The 17,249-nt window shown below is 43.9% G+C and overlaps 1 long non-coding RNA gene and 1 pseudogene across 2 annotated transcripts; one reads left to right on the top strand and one right to left on the bottom strand.

The window, feature by feature from the left end:
* The first annotated feature begins 2,150 nt into the window (after positions 1–2,150).
* On the top strand, positions 2,151–16,119 carry LOC138819475 (sodium-dependent glucose transporter 1-like; annotated as a pseudogene).
* LOC138819477 (uncharacterized) lies at positions 7,913–17,242 on the bottom strand. Of its 2 annotated transcripts, none has more exons than XR_011369454.1 (3): positions 17,157–17,242; positions 13,300–13,779; positions 7,913–8,363 (listed from the first exon to the last, which is right to left on the bottom strand). It is a non-coding gene; the product is annotated as an uncharacterized lncRNA (long non-coding RNA). The 2 variants fall into 2 exon arrangements; XR_011369453.1 differs by having other exon boundaries at positions 13,300–13,810; positions 17,157–17,231.
* Positions 17,243–17,249: the final 7 nt, after the last annotated feature.

Raw genomic sequence — 17,249 nt, 5'->3', positions numbered from 1 at the left:
AAAGAAAAAGGGATCACGCCAAAATAAGACATAAAGTCAGTTGGGAAAAGATTGGAAGTAGATAGTGGGTTCTCATATCTTGAGTAGCCTAGCTCTAGGAGTTCGCTGACTTTACTCACTCTCTTTGGCTGGTTCTGTCTATTGTCTGCAGAATCTCTAAGCAGACAGGTCAAGTTTCTGGCATCTTGCTGTGGTCTCCTTTGTGGCTCTGCCTCCAAGCCTTATCTTATAAGGGGCTGCTTGCAGACACTTTCAGCCTGCTGCATGCCATTGGACCTTCCAGGCTTTTATGTGAAAACTGGGTGGAAGCCTCTGAACGCCCCACAACTCTTTCACTGTGAATGTCTGCAGAATCAGCATCCCGAGGAACGTGCTGTGTCTGCTGAGCCGTACTGTCATGGAGCCACACCTGGAACATTTGGACCATGGCTGCGGCAGCCTCTGACTGTCTTGGCAGATAGACAGCAGGAAACCCAAACACAGGACTCTGGGGGGAACAAATAGTGCCAAAGGTTTGATGCTGTCTAGGGTTCTAGTTTGTTTTCTCTTCCAATTAAAGAATTAAAGGGCAAGAAAGTGTTTAAAGAAGGAGGAGCAGGTGTTTTTGAAAGAAAACAACAATAATAACAACCTCAAAGGAGAAGTAAATGAAATGGCAAAATGAACTCCTTGTAAAAGGAAGGATCCTAGAACTCAGAATGCCCAGTCTCTCTGGATGCTATTATATGTAGAGTCTTTACCTCCTAAGATCTGAGGGAGGGCTCCTGTCTTAATGGTCCAGGGGTGGACTTATGCTGCACAGAGGCTCCTGATTGGTCCTTCTATCTCTCAAGCATCTTGCTGAGTTGCCCACCCTTCTGTGAAGGGCTCATGTGTGTGCTGAACCTCCTCTCCCCCATATCTGTCTTGTTGAGTCATATCCCTTATTTTTGTAGCCATGTTGATGATTTCTCTTGTACCCCATTGTGGGCCCTCCATTTCTAAAATTTCCATTTCTATTAGCTGATTATCTGTGGACTAATAAAGCTGTCCCTTTAATAGTGTTCTCTGACTTTGGTCGCTTTAATGACTATATGGATGGATCTTTGCAGTGCTGGAAGTGATCTTGTCATGATGAGGTTGGAAGTGGCTGGCTCACCACACAGCCTAGGTCTTTCCCAACCTATCACACCTCGTCTTCTCTCAGTGCATTCATTGCTGCACACCTGTCCATTTTGGTGAATGGCATTTTCACACTCACTTGCTTTAGGATCACCAACTGCAAGAACGGCTTCACTGTGAGGGCAAGCACACTATGTGTTGTTTTTACAACCAGTAGTTTAAATGAATTTTACTCAAGTCAATATCTCCTGCTCTTGAGGATTAAGGGTCTTGGTCTACACGTGTATAGCTTAGTGGTAGAACATTGGAAAAGTAACCCTTCTCATCATTTTCTGCTACAGCATGCAACTTGCACTACCGCACTAGCGTTTGGAACTCCTTGGAGAACTGGCCGGAATTTGGTGTGGTACTTTTCCGTCTCTTGAGACATCTTTGGCTGATATTTGGGTGCTTTTCATTTCATATGGAATTTTATTCGTGTCCATCTAGCCACAGGGAGAGGAGGACATGCTGAACTACGCCACAAATGCACACGAACTCCTGCTTGTGCCTTGGCCCCAGCTGTTTCAGTGCTGCCTGTCCAATCTTGGAATTGGCTGCAGTGAGCATGGGCTGCATGCAGAGACCCTTGGTCCAACCCAGCACAGTGGAGAGTCCGCAGAGGGAGCTGCGCCCACGAGGCCTCTGGTGGCGCTGAGAGGCGCAGGCGGAGCTCTGGAGGGGTCTTCTTCTGGTGGGCCTAGAGACCCCAGAACCATGGGGCAGAGGGTGTCAGCCCAGAGGATGCAGCTGCTCTGAGGTTGCAATTACAGCTACCACCACGTGGCGGCGACCGCCCGCGGGTCTCTGTGGACTCCCCTAGGAGAGATGCTGCAGGCAACCGAGTTTCCTCACCCTTGGAGACAGGTCCTGGATGAGGAAAGGCCAACCACCATCTTCAGGAGCTGTGCCAAGTGGAGCAGCGCGTGTCTCCAGCCTGCAAGACGCGCTCAGTGCAAAGTCTCAATTCCCGGGCCCTGTCCTTGGACCGTCCCTGGGGGGAGGTGGCACCCAGAGGCCTCTGCGGCTGGAGGGACCAGTGCTCAGAGCCCGGGATCCCCAGGCAGCAAAAGGCCGCCAGGCTGGAGCTGGAAGCCGACCTCGGTGGGCCGGGGGCTGCCGGGCAGCGGCTCCTCCAGGCTCAGGCCCCTGCCCAGAAAGAGCCCGAGGCAGTGGCGGTGTCCCGGAGGCCGAGTGGCCGTGCCGGGAGCATGCTGCGCTGGTTCACCACCGTGATCCTGTGTCTGGCCTTCCTGGGGATGGTGAGAGCTGGGCTGCCCCCAGGCTGGGTTCTAGCAGGGGTCCTGCAGGGCTGTGCTCTCCCCCTGGAGTCCTGCTTCTCCCTACTTGAGCACTGAGTAACCACTCATCTGCTTGGCCTCAGTGTCCTCGTCCAGCCCTGGGGTACAATGCCAATCCTGGAGGGTGGAGTATGAAATTGAGTGGCCTACTATGTGTTTCAAATGTCTCAAACTTTTCTAAGATTCCTTTAGGTCCTGGCCCAGACACAAGAGAGGTATCTTGGTTCTCTAGCCCCTGACCAAATGGTTACAGAGAAAAGTACTTTTCTGGGGTTTCCTCTTTTTGTAAGGTCTGGCTGCTTAACTTTTCAGACAGAATGGAAATCAAGAGGAAAATGAGTTTTCCAGATTCTGTGTCTGGCTCAGTGGTAAAGTTAGGCACCTGTCTTCTACTCTGCCCTAATTCTAATCAATCCTTCCGTTCTTCTTATAAGAAATATAAAATAGTGGAGTATAGTTAAGGCTATGTACTCCTTTTGCCAATGCCTTGGGTAGCTTCCATTTCTGCATTTGACAATTGCGATCTGGGGGTGTGGGAAGATGAACCCCGGCAAGTCACTCCTGGTCACTTAAGCATTCAGAGACTCAGAGGCAGGATTGTTGTAAAGCTTTGTCATTGCAGGGAGGGAGAAGGTCTAAGGAAGAAGTCACTGCAGGTGATTGGTGAGTTCCCACTCACTGTGCCCCACACTTGTAAATCTTAAGAAGACATGGAGTAATTTGAATACAGCCAAGGCCCTAACTTTGTAGTGTACTAAGTGCTTGCTGTGCACCTGTGTGCTGGTCCTGGTCCTTAGTTGTGCCTGCTCCTGTTGAGCTAGGTGGGAGGTGGGTGGTGGGGGAGGGTTGCTTGCCTTTGGAGCACCAGTGCAATTAGAGCCAACTATTCTCGAAAAGTAGACAATGTGAAACCATTTTTCTTAAAGGGTTCAAGGAATTAGCCCTGAAAGGCAAGTGTAACCCTTAGTTCTTGCTAACCTCCATTATAAAATTAAGCAAGTCATTTTTTGCGGGGGGGGTTGGTCGTGGGGCCTGAACTCTGGGTCTGGGCGCTGTCCCTCAGCTCCTCAGCTCAAGGCTAGTGCTCTACCATTTGAGCCACAGCATCACTTCAGGGTTTTTTTCTTTTGGCTTATGTGGTGCCGAGGAGTTGAACCCAGGGCCTCATGCCTGCAAGGCTCTACCACTGAGCCACCTTCCCAGCCTTAAGCAAGTCATTTTTAAAATCAGGTTCTTTGCACAAAGAAATGTTTGAGGATTTATGTGTTGGGAAACACCTGAACAGCAACTGTTTGCCAAGCTCTGTCAGGGAGCCTGTGCAGGTGATGTCTATTGGCAGAGCAAGAAAGGGACATGGGAATGAATGACTTTGCCTGTTTTTAGTGAATTTGCCTTTTTTGCATATTTCTGGCACCTTGCAGGCTGGGATGGGCTGCACTCTGAACTGTACAGCTACTTGATCAACTAACAGTCTCTCTGGTTCAAGTTTGCTCATATTTTAAGGTGGTTACAGATCCCTCTATACACGGGCAGCTTTGGATCCGATTTAACAATTCTCTTCTTTGTTAGCTGTTCATGTTAATGGGAATTGACAAGAATGTTGATAGAAAGTACAAGTGACTGAAACCTTGAGCCCTGGAAGCAATTTCTATCACCACAGGACAATGGCCAGCTTGGCTTAATTATGGAATTTGCTATTTATTGTTTTTGTTGTTGTTGTTTATGCTGGGGCTGGGGCTTGAACTCAGGGCATTACACTCTTCCCTGGCGTTTTTGCTCATGTGCTCTACCACCTGAGCCACATGTCCAATGCAGCAATTTGCTGATTAATTAGAGATAAGGATCCTGGATGTCTCTGCCCAGGCTGGCTTCAAACCTTGAGCCTCTGGGTCTCAGCATCTCTGAATATCTCTGATTACAGGTATGAGTCACCACTGGCTAGGGCTTGGAATTCACAATTTACAATGACAGAGTTGCTTTATGATTCCTTATGCTTGCTTCATGTTTCTGTTGATCATTTGATGAACAGGAATGGCTGCTTAGGACATTCATGACTCATGAGGGAATATATCAGGGAGACTATTATTATGACTGTCAGGAAGATTTATCCAGAAGCCAAAATACTCTTTATAACAAGTATCTCTATGAACAAACTGATTAAAATGAAATGATCTAATATCCCCTTAATAAGGAAAGTAGAACAGTATTCAAGCACTAGTGGTCGTTATCTTTGTTCAGAGGATGCTATGATTAAAGCTCATAGTTGTATTTGAAACTGCCTGACATTAAAAAAAATGTAATCGAAGCCAGACCTTGATGGCTCATGCCTGTACTCCTGCCTATTCAGAGGTAGGGATCTGAAGACTGTGGTTCAAAGCCAGCTGGAGCAGACAAATCTGAGAGATTCTTATCTCCAAGAGGTGTGGCCTAAGTAGTAGATCTTCATCCTTGAGCAGAAAAGTTAAGGATCAGCCCCTATGCTCTGCATTCAAGTCCCCAGTTCCAGCACCAACAAGGAGAAGAAGTCAACCATTTTTGTAATTAGCCCAGTAACACAAGTCACAGGGACCTGGAGACTCATTAAAGGAAGATTGGAAATCTAGATGAAGAGTAAAAAACCTTGCTGTCAACCATTCAAGATGCCTGCTAACCACCAGTCAGCAGCTCACAGGCATGGGTGTGTTCTTTTCCTCTGAGGAGTCTCTGCAGTGGATGGGGTGGTAGTGTCTTAAGAAACAAGAGTCATGGAAGTGGCACTGCGGCTCATGTGATCCAGCACTGGCCTTGAGCTGAAGAGTGCAGGGATTGCGCCCAGGCCCAAGTTCAAGCCTCCAGACCAACACACAAAAAAAAAAAAAAAAGAAAGAAAGGAATAAATAAGAGTCATCAGCCATCTTTTCCTCTGTGTGTGCTTGGGTTGGAACCCAGGGCCTACTGTATACACTAAGTATGTGCTCTGTCCATTGAACTACACCCCAGCCTGTCGGCCACCTGTTCAACTCCTCCTTTGACCTCTTCGACCACATTGGAAGGTTAAGCACTCAGTATTCTTCAGCCCCTCACATGAGCCCAACACAGGCAAGGAGGAGCTGTACAGCTGAGTGCTGTTCCTCCACGGTATTGTGAAACATCCTTATTTTCTCTTGCCTTTGAGAGCATGGCTCCTACCCTCTGAGCCCCAGGGAGGTCTGCTTAACCACCAGATCCAAAGTGTTCCCCAACTTAGAGGTTAGCTTTGAATTCCATATGAGTGTGGCACTGCGCTGCTGCCAAGAGCCAGTGACTAAGAACCCTATGAACAATGTTCCTCCCTGAAACTTACCTTTATCTCCTGCAGAGAGAGTGCACATGCTAGCTACTCAGGGGGCTGAGATCTGAGGATCACTGTTCAAAGCCAGCTTAGGCATGGGCATCCATGAGATGCTTATCTCCACTTACCTTCCAAAAGCTGGAAGTGGCACTGTGGCTCAAAGAGGTAGAGTGTTAGTTTTAAGCACAAAAACTCAGGGACAGTGCCAGGCCAGAGTTCAAGACCTAGGATGAGAAACAAAAAAAAAAAAAAAGAAAAAAAGAAAAAAAAAAGAAAAACAAAAAGATGAGTTGCACAGATTTCCCTCAGTCCCAACTATTAATTCCTGATAAGAATAATAAAATATTCTACTATAGGAATAACATCTTTGTACATCTACTTAATTCACTTGATCTCTAATATTTGTGTTGGATCATTTATAAAGAGGAGATCTTGAACAGCTAGTCATCATCAATTATTCTTGCTGACACATTTGGTACAATGGAGTTAACACAAAGCGTACTGATTATCAGGAACATTTCTGGTTGTATTACATCTAGTGGAGACAACTCTAAAGACATGCATTTTAATAGTAAGCTAATATTTTTAAATTAACAAAAGACTACCAAAGGCAAATAAATTTGAAATGAATATAGGTGGTGGTGCTGGTGGTTGTGGTGGGTCTTCTGCTTCTCTTCCTTCTTTCTTTCTTTCTTTCTTTCTTTCTTTCTTTCTTCTTCTTCTTCTTCTTCTTCTTCTTCTTCTTCTTCTTCTTCTTCTTCTTCTTCTTCTTCTTCTTCTTCTTCTTCTTCTTCGTCTTCTTCGTCTTCATCGTCTTCTTCGTCTTCTTCGTCTTCTTCGTCTTCGTCTTCGTCTTCGTCTTCGTCTTCGTCTTCGTCTTCGTCTTCTTCTTCGTCTTTGTCTTCTTCGTCTTCTTCCTCGTCTTCTTCTTTGTCTTCTTCGTCTTCAACTTCTTCGTATTTTGTTTTTGGACTTTTTTTTTTTATTGGTACTGGGAATCTTACCCAGGATGTTGCACTTGATAGAGAAGTGCTTTGCTACTGAACTAAATCCCAGCCCTTTAAATTTTCTTTTTGAGAGTGAAAATTCCTGACTTATATAAGCATTTCTATTTTCCTTTTTTGAGTCATTTGTAATCAGGGGAACAGGAGGCCTGCTGGCCTGTGGGAAGCCATCAGGATCTATCTCTTCCCCTAGCTGAGCCCCAGCTCCTCAGTCTTGCCTTGCCCTTTGGCCTGGCTGGCTGAGACTTAGGGTTATCTCTCTCAATTCCCTCTCAGTGCTCTTCACAGGCCCTCCATGTAAGGACCTGATCCATCTAAAGACCCCTCAGCTCCCCTGGGACCCACATCTTCTCCCACAAAGGTTGGTGATCTCTCTCCTTCTCTAAGGTTTTCAGGTCTGTGTGTGCATAATAAGGTTACCCTGTGTTTCTAGACACACACCTATTCTGGGTCCATAATTTTTGTGACTCAAGTTAGCAGGAGCCTCAGCAAGTGGGCTCCTTAGATTTGGAGGAATCTATTTTCAATAGGGGGTCTCTGACTGGATAAGAGCCCGTTGATCATCAAATTCAGTGTGATCCTGGATTTAGTTCAGCCCCAGAGAGCTCAAAACCCAAATCTGTGACCCTCAAATGGAAGAGAATGATCCCTCATGACCCCCAGGTGCCCTGAGAGACTGGCAGGCACAAGAGGCCCTGGTTGGTCCATTCTAAATAGTCCATCGCTGGTTCTCCTGGGAGTCTCTGGAGGGTAACTTCAGTCCTCATAGCCAATGTCAGTCTTCCAAGGAATAATTAGCCAGGGTGGGTGGCTCACACTTATAATCCTGCTATTCAGAATCTGGTATCTGAGGATGGAAGAAGCCAGCCCTTGCAGGAAAGTCTGTGAGAATCTTATCTTCAATGAACAACTAAAAAGTTGCAAGTTGAGCTGTGGCTCATTTTAGAGATCTAACCTAGAGAGAAAAAGCTCAGGGACGATGGGGCCCAGGCCCTGAGTTGAAACAGATGAAAAGAAGAGAAGGGGAAGAGCAAGGAGGAAGAAAGAAAGGAGGAAGAAAGGAAAGTAGTGCGTGTTGTATGCTTAGAATTTAAAAATGAACTCAAGAATAGCTTTATTGTCATAAAGTTAATGGAACATTATGCAATACACATGTGATAAATAAACACATAAATTCATTTATTTTTATTTTTGCCATGCTTGAGATTGAATACAGGAACTCAGGCAAGATGGGCAGATGCTATATCACTGACTGACATTCCCAGCCAGCTACATACTAACTTTCAATACACTCTTTTCTTCTTTTTCTTCCTCTTCTTGCTTTTCTTCCTCTTCTTTCTCCTCTTCCTCTGATTCCTCCTCCTCCTTCCAGTCTTGAAATTGTTGTATAAAAATTCCTTTTTTCAAAGTAGTCTTTCAAGGTATTATTCAAATAGTGAACTAACTACAACAAAATGCTACAAGAAATAAAACAGTTTTGAAACCCGCCGAGGTTTGTTTTGTTTTGTGTTTTGGAGTCTGTGTTTTGCTATTTTAGTCCAGGGAGGCCTTGAACTTGTGATCATCCTGCTGCCTAAGCAATGGAATTCAGGCATGTACCACCACAACCTGATGAAATTAAAAATTTTGATGAGAAGAAAAGCAGTTGGAGTCTACAGCTCTGGTGATGACAGGAGTGTCACTGTATGTGTTTTTCTTCCTGTGGGCTCTTAGAAGTATGGAATCCTCCTGTGTCCCAATGGGACACTCAAGAGACAAGGAGATTTAGTCCAGTCAATTCACTTCTGCACAGAAGGTTGCATAGGCACTCTACCCAGAATTAGGCAGGTAGACCCAGCCCCCTTGGTTTTTATGCTAATACAAAGAGTGGTGCCCTCCCTCCTACCAATAGGAGTCCAGCTCACATTCTGTTTGTGATTGGCTGATTTAAAGAAGCTAGACAGCATTCTGTCAGTGGAAAGTTCCCACTTGGGAACTTGTTATCAACAAGCCCCAAGGGGATGTTCTTTAAGTCTTAAGTAAGGACTCCTACCACTGACACAGCTGGCTGGTGACAAAGAACACAGCTGAAGTCAAGAGGCAAACAATTCCAGCAAGTATAAGAACAAGGAAATATAAGTACAAAAGAGTGACTGATTATGAGATGGAGAAACTTTAGTGTCACAGGGTCTTGACTTCATTCTCTACTTTGCTTTGTATCATCTCCCCATTTTTCCGTAATGGATGTGAGCTAGATGCATATTGTTTTGATAAGCAAACATTTTTGGCTTTTTTTTTTAATATTTCAGGGAATAAGTACTTCTATACTGGGACCCACGTTTCAAGATCTGGCCACTAACGTGAACCGCAATATCAGCAGTCTTTCTGTAATATTTGTGGGTCGTGCTTTAGGATATATGTGTGGCTCTTTAATCGGAGGAGTTCTTTTGGACTGTATGAATCAGTTTTTACTTCTGGGTAAGGAAACAGTGATCTTTGCTTCTTTGTACCTGTCAGTGAATTTACAACTTCATATTTACAATAAGAAAACTTGTTGACAACTGAAATGAATGGTGTTTCAGGGTCCTCCACAGAAGCCAGGTCTTTCTCCATGGCTCTCACCTTGGCAGCCACAGGGCATCTGTCCTGGGCCACCCGGAGCCTTGATTAACCCTCAGGTGTGCTGATGGCAGTCCTGAGCCTCCCGACCTCCAGGGGAACTGAGGCACCATGTCACACACTTGTCCCAAACCTCTGCACATCAGGTGTAGGGCAGGTCTCTAGGGCTATCTGAAGCCAGATGAGCTGTGGGATGTGGCCAGGCTCTCTGGACTCTGGGTTGACAGTGTGGGGCAGGAGATGGTGACAAACTGACACAGGCTTCACATTTATCTCCATGTTAGTGATGAGCCCAGAGCGCTATGCTGCAGCCTGGTGGTGACCAGCATCCCTTTTTATTTTGTTTTCTTATTTATTTTTGTCAGTCATAGGGCCTGAACTCTGGACCTGGGTGCTGTCCCTCAGCTCTTTCTTCTGCTCAAGCCTAGTGTTCTACCACTTGAACCATAGCTCCACTTCTGGCCTTTTCTGCTTATGTGGTGCTGAGGAATCAAACCCAGGGCCTCATGCATACAAGGCAAGCACTGTACCCCTGAGCCACCTTCCCAACCCCTGGCATCGCTTTTTAGCATGCTGTGGTTTGAACAGGACCATGGGTTTCAAAAAAATCTAGATCCAACTGACAAAGCACCTTTGGAAGCAAGGAGAATAATCTACATTTACTGATAATTAAATAAAGTATCCTTCTTATTTCTAAAGTAGCTTTCAAAGATATGCACACGTGTGTGCGTGTGTGTGTGTAATGTTTTTGTCATCTTGATAATCCCACTCAGAGCCCCACACATGGTACCTAAGAGGTCTATCACTGAATCCCATGTCCAGCCTAATAGTAAATTTGCCTTGAATTGCTTCACACTATTTGCCAAAACAATTTATTCTGATTTACTAAACACTATTATATTAGTTGTACCATATTTAAAAGTCCCTTTTGGTTCTCTGTTTTTCCAGTTATTGGGCTTGAACTCATAACCTGTGATCCTCACATTTTAGCCTCCAGAGTAGCTAGGATTACAGGCCTGAGCCACTAATGACTGGCTCTTTTGGGTTCTTAAATGTAAACTATTTAAGTAAATAAATTTTGTCTCTTCTGTGATAAAGATTTGCTTAGTGGTATCATATATAGATTTAATAATACACAAAGATCTTAAAATATTTTAATGATATGACCAGTTAGAGAAACTTTTTAACTTGAACTTACTTTGTATTTTGGAAGCTTTTTAAAAAAAATTATTTTATTATTTACAGGTGTGACTTTCTTCATCCATTAATCCTTACGCCTTAACTCCTTTGCTCATGACACATTGAATACATAATAGTCCAGATATACATCAAGCAGAGAAAAAATAACAGCTTTAATTCTAAGCTGTCATCACCCTAAAAGCAAACCTGCCTTCTTGAATCTTCTGGAAGCTTTAATGATATTGGCTTGCCTCATGACCCTGGAGGAATGCTGGTTTAATTAATTAATTAGCACCATTATTAGTTATTAATTTATTTTGCCATTCCTGGGCCTCAACTCAGTTCCTGGGCATTATCCCTAAGCTTCTTGTACTCAAGGCTAGCACTCTACCCCTTGAGCCACGGTGCAACTTTGAGTTTTTTCTGTTTATGTGGTACTGAGAAATCAAATCCAGGGCTTCACGCATGCTCTGCAAGCACTCTACCACTAAGCCACATTCCTAGCCCAAATGCTGCCTTTATAGCTGACGTTTGACTCTCCTTTGCAGGGCTGTCCATGTGGGTCGTCACTGTGAGTACTTATCTTATTCCATTTTGCAAGACTGCAGTGTTGCTGATTGTTATGATGTCTGCCATTAGTGCCTCATTTGGTGTTCTCGATACAGGTTAGTGGAATTTTGAACATCTAACTGTGAAGTTCGGAAAGATTGTTCATTTAAAATATTCTAAGTTGCTGATGGCTCATGCCCATAATCCTAACTTCTCGGGAGGCTAAGATCTGAGGAACATAGTTCAAAGTCAGCACAGTAAAGTCTGTGAGATTCTTTTCTCCAATTAGCCAGCAAAAAGCTGGAAGTTGGAAGTGTGGCTCAGATGGTAGAGTGACAACCTTGAGCAGAAATGTTAAACAACAGTGTGCACACTCTGATTTCAAGAACCAGCAGTAGTACAAAATAAAAATAGTACAAAAAAATAAAATAAAGTAAAATAAAAATTCAATCACTCTGCCTATGGGTAATTAAAACAAAGGTGATGAATCTATGATTTTGAGATCATTCTTTATCATTGTGGTGTAAGAGACAATGATGGAAATGGACACCCAGGGCTCACGCCTATAATCTTAGCTAGTCAGGAGGCTGAGATCTGAGGATCATGGTTCAAAGCCAGCCCAGGTAGGAAAGTCCATGAGACTCTTATCTCTCACTAACCACCAGAAAACTGGAAGTGGTGCTGTGGCTCAATTGGTACAGCACTAACCTTGAGCTGAATTGCTCAGGGACAGCCCACAGGCCCAGTGGTCAAGCCCTACCACTGACCAAAAAAAAAAAAAGAAAAAAAAGGGAGAGAGGGAGAGAGACAATGATGGTTTGATAGCTGAAATAAATGTGGAACCACTATTTGGCTATACAAGCATAGAGACAGCCACCTGGTTTTAAGCTTAGAGAATCCTGGCACAACTTTCCTATTTCTTTTCTACTCTTTTTTTTTTACCCCGTAAAGTTCCTATTCTCCACCCATCTTCAAAACGTGACTAAATGACACATGTGATAGCTCTTTATCCTTTAATTCTAGCCTCCTTGCATGCTCATTGTCAGACTATGCACATATTTTATCTTTCAAATTTTGTTTGACTATAAAATTCCAGGAGGAAATATGTGCATATCTGAAATCTAAGTACAAAACAGAAAACTTGATATTCTTGTCTGTTATGAGCTCAACAGAATCCTGTAATCAAGTCCTGCCTGGATACTTTGAATCTGCCTTTTACATAAAATATGAACTCTTCAATGGCCTACCCATATGACACCCTTTGATGATTTGCTCACTATTTAATTTGCCTGGCAAATATGTATAAGTCTTTAAAATATACAAGTAGATATAATAATATTAGTCTCCAATGTGGAATTGGCAGTACTTTTGTTTATTTCATTTTTGTTCTTGTGTGTTTGCACTCAAGGCCTGGGCACTGTCCCTGAGCTTCTTTGCTAAAGGCTAGTATTCTGTCATTTTGATCCACAGCTTCATTTCCTGTTTTCTAGTGGTTAATTGGACTCTCACTGACTTTGCTGCTGGGGCTGTGTTCAAATCCATAACCTTCAGATCTCAGCCTCCTCAGTAACTAGGATTAGCGTTGTGAGCCACCAGCACCTGTTCAGTATGGGAACTGTTTTAAAACAAGCTTTAGTACTGAGCCTGGCTGTAAGAACATTGTTGTCTGGGGGTGGTGGTGGTGGCTTAGGGCTGCTGAGACACAGAAGTGACTCAGGGCCAGTGTTACTAAGTTCTGTGTATAACTTAAAACTTTCTCTGTGTCTCTTTGCTAGGTGGGAAAGTGCTCATCTTGGCTCTTTGGGGGGACAAGAGCCCCAGCCACATGCAGGCCTTACACTTCAGTTTGGCCCTGGGCGCCTTCCTGGCTCCCCTGCTGGCTAAACTGGCCCTGGGCCCCACAGTGTCTGCTGACAACCACACAGAGCCTGACTTTCTCCCTGCAGCCCTCAATGCCTCTTCTGAAGCCGCCTCAGACTCTCTACTCGCAGCTCCCCATGACATGAACTTACTGTGGGCTTATGCTTCCATAGGCACCTACATTCTCGTAGTTTCTCTCCTTTTCTTTGCTCTGTTCTGCATGAAAAGGTCAAGGCAGGGAAAATCAACAGCATCTGCTCAGCAATCTCGAAGAGCTCAATACCACAAGGCCCTTCTCTGTCTGCTTTTTCTGTTGTCCTTCTTCTAAGCTGCGGCTCAGATGACATACACTTCTTACCTTTTCTCCTTTGCCACCACCCATCTTGGCATGGATGAGAGAGAGGCAGCTGGCTTGAACTCCATCTTCTGGGGGACCTTGGCAGCCTGCAGGGGTCTGGCAATCCTCTTTGCTGGGTGTTTAAGCCCTGCCACCATGATTGTGTTGAGCAACATTGGCATCCTGGCCTCCTGTTTGTTTCTGGTGCTTTTTCACAGGAGCCCTCTTTGTTTCTGGATAGCAACCTCGGTGTATGGGGCCTCCATGGCCACTCCATTTCCCAGTGCTTTTTCTTGGATGCAACAATACACCACCATCAGTGGCAAATCTGTTGCATTTATTTTGATTGGTGCTGTCTTGGGAACAATGGTTATTCCTGCAATAACCGGAGTTCTTCAAGGACAATATCCAGATCTACCAGTGCTTCTGTATGCCTGTTTTGGGTCTGCAATTTTCACTGCAGTTTTATTTCCTATGATGTATAAAGTAGCTACCTTGCCTCTGCGAAAAGGAAACAGAAAAGGTGGGTGTTCTGGAATAAGAAGACAAGAATGAAAATATGATTCAGAAAAATAAAATAAAATTGGTTCATTGACTTCCTTCCTTCCTTCATTCCTTCCTCTTTTTCTTCCTCCCTTCTTCCTTTCCACCTCCCTCCCTGCTTTCATTTCTCTCTCTGTCTGTGTCTCTGTCTTTGTCTCTCTCTGTGTCTCTCTCTGTGTCTCTCTCTGTCTCTCTCCCTGTCTCTCTTTATCTTTGTCTCTTTATCTCTGTGTTTCTCTGTACTGGTTTGAATCCAAGGACTCCCTAAATCCTCTACCTAATCTAAGTGTTCAGCTCAGAAATGGCTTTTGAACTGGTTGAAATGAGTGGAACAATGAGGCCTTATGTAATGCAGACATCTAGTCATATGTTGATGGATCCACAGTGAGATTGCAAACCAATTCCTCTTCAGTGCATTGATGAATGCATCCATTTCAGTTAATGCTGGCCCTCTGCCACAGAGCTCCAGGATAAAAGGGAACAACCTAATACTCAGAGCAGATAGATAATTCCTGACTTTAAAAAATTAATATAATTGTATTGTTATTGTTAAATTGTTAGGCTAGAGCAGAGCATAAGCAGATTTTTCAGCACACTTGGGGATCAGATTTTTTAGGTTGAGCTGGGCACTGGTGGTTCATGACTGTAATCCTAGTTACTCAGGAGGCTGAGATCTAAGGATTGTGCTTTAAAGCCAGCCTGGGAAAGAAAGTCCATGAGACATTTTGTTGTTTTTTTTTGTTTTTTTGGTCTGGTAATGGGGCCTGAACTCTGGACCTGGGCACTGTCCTTCAGCTCTTCAGCTCAAGGCTAGCCCTCTACCACTTGAGCCATAGTGCCACTTCCAGCTTTTTTCTTTTAGCTCATGTGGTGCTGAGGAATAGAACCCGGGGCCTCTGGAATGCAAGGCATGTGCTCTACCACTGAGCCACCTTCCCAGCCCCCCATGAGACAGTTTGTTGTTGTTGTTGTTGTTGTTTTTCAAAGGGCTTGAACTCTGTGCCTGGGCACTGTCCCTCAGCTCTTCAGTCCAAGGCCAGCACTGTAACTTGATCCACAGAACCAGTTCCAGTTTTCTGGTGTTTTATTGAAGATAAGACTCACAGACTTTCCTGTCCAGGCTGGTGTTGAACTGAGATCCTCAGATCTCAGCCTCCTTAGGAGCTAGGATTAGAGCTGTAAGCCACCGCCCCCCTCCTCTGCCAACACCCCCACCCCCCTGCTGCCCAGGCTCCCTGAGACACTTATCTGCACTTAGCCAGCAGAAAACTGGAAGTAGGGCTGTGGCTCAAAGTAGTAGAGCAATAGCCTTGAGAAAAAGAGCTCAAGGAAAGCATTCAGGCCTTGAGTTCAAGCCCCATGAGAAAAAACATTTTCTCCCTCCATTTAGAGCTCATGGTAAAAAGGTTCAAAATGCTCTGAATCCAGAGCATTTTATAAATATACCATGTTTACATGCAGTAGGATCTTCTTCTGAGGCTCATATTTGGTAAGAGCTTGATTAAGTGGACGTTCCATGATTTCCCCCTTTCAGAGTGGTTTTCAGACATTTGAGTTTCTTGTTGTTTCTTAATTTGAGACAGAGTTTGGTTATCTTTCCCACGTTGGTCTGGAAGTCAGTATGTATTACATTGAGCCTCAAACTTGTGATCATCCTGTCCTTTCTGCTGAGTGAGACTTCTGTTTTCAGAAGTTGGGTAGTATTCTGATTTAGGAGAAAAAACACAAACCTGTGAAACAGTTTGCTGACCAAATTGTCAGGCTTCCATACTGGGCTTGAACAGTAAGGAGGGCAGTTCTAAGAAAGTGAATCCTTGGAAAGCTCACATGCTTTGCTTAATCCTTTTCTTTCTCTGTAGGCTGAAGCAGAGGATGCTAATCTGTCCTTTGAGTATTTCTGCTCTATGAAGAGGACACCGTGCAGTGCCAAAGAGAGCTGGCTTCAAAACAGGACTCAGCTTTCCAGCAACACACAGGCACTTAACAGAAGCCTCACCTGTGCCTCAAGAAATGATTTCTAAATTGAAAATCTCTCATTTTCATAGTTTCTCTGAGATATCCACTAGGAATTAATGTGATTGCCAGTGCCTTCTTCATGTCAACTGAGTAGTGAAACAGAAACAAAGAGCTTTAGGAATTTGCTAGTGATTATTAATATGCTCTAATTCAATGTACTTATTGTGTTATTTGTGATTTTTCTCAGTAAGGGTCTGTTAAAATGGTGCATTTCATGATTCAGTCACATTGTAACTCCTCTGAAATTAGGGTGTGTCCTATAATAAATGTACCTTTACAGTGTTGGGAGATTTTACTTTGGATATATTTTGGTGGTTTTACTTTGTTTTACCACTTTTGGACTCAATTGACAGTTTTTTCCTATACATATAGTAAATAATGTAAAAACTGTTGATTTTTCACAGTGTATTAGATTCAGCAAAACAAGATGAATACATTACAGCAGCATTTATGAAGAGTTTGGTACACTCTCTGTTTTTTCTCACTGGGGCAGTTTCCCTTGACAGGCATTTCATGTACCTAGAATCTGTACCTTCCTATAGTCTCCATTGCAGCTTTGTCTTTACTTGAATAATTCTTAAGAAGAAAAAGAAATATGGGTATCTAGACTGTAATCATTTTATTAAATGTCAATACCAGAGTCTAGAAGCGATCTGGGGCAGGAGTGTAGTGAGCTCTGAATCCCTTATTTAAATGTAAGTTTAAGGGAAGAAAAAAAATTGCATGTAATGCTGATGTATTCATCTTTCAAACTGGTCCCAGTATTTACAGATCAATATTTACTTTGGGAAATGATGAGGAAGCACTGAGCCTTCTATAGGGACAGTTTGATCAACCTTGGCAGGCAATCTTTGTGGCCCAAATCTCCCTCCATAGAAGGAATAGTAGTTATTCATCAGAAGCAGGTATGTTATTTCTAGCTTGGAGACATTTTGAGAAGTCAAATCAGATGGAAAACAGTGGTAAGATTTCTACATGAATGGGATGAATACTAAATGAATATTAAATAGGTCAATGAAGCTAGTTTACTTTCTGAGCAATGGTTAGAGGGCAACTGTGTACCTTTCCATAATTTTGTCTAGCCATGGGGATTGTGGCCAGGACCTTGTGCCTGCTGGGCAAACACTGGACCCGATATAAACTTATTAGTCAGGGAAAATGTTATTTTAAAGAAACAGGATTTTAAGTTGTTAGGGGTTTACTTAGAACCAGCCCTTAGGCTGCTGAGGCAGGATGCTTGGCTATCTAGTTAGAGCCTGTGTCAAAAGAAACCAATCCAGGAGCCAACACTAGTGGCTGCTGACTGTAGACCTACTTACTAAGAAGGCTGAGAGGTGCGAGGCCAGCTGGGACACAAGAGTCTGTGAGCCATCCTTCTCAAGCTAGGGCTGGGCCCAGCCCGAGTTCTGTGG

The sequence above is a fragment of the Dipodomys merriami genome, unplaced genomic scaffold, assembly GCF_024711535.1.
Source record: "Dipodomys merriami isolate MVZ:Mamm:240054 unplaced genomic scaffold, mDipMer1.0.p SCAF_8, whole genome shotgun sequence".
Lineage (NCBI taxonomy): Eukaryota > Metazoa > Chordata > Mammalia > Rodentia > Heteromyidae > Dipodomys > Dipodomys merriami.
The sequence above is the reverse complement of the archived record's forward strand: the minus strand, read 5'-3'. Positions and strand labels throughout refer to the sequence as shown.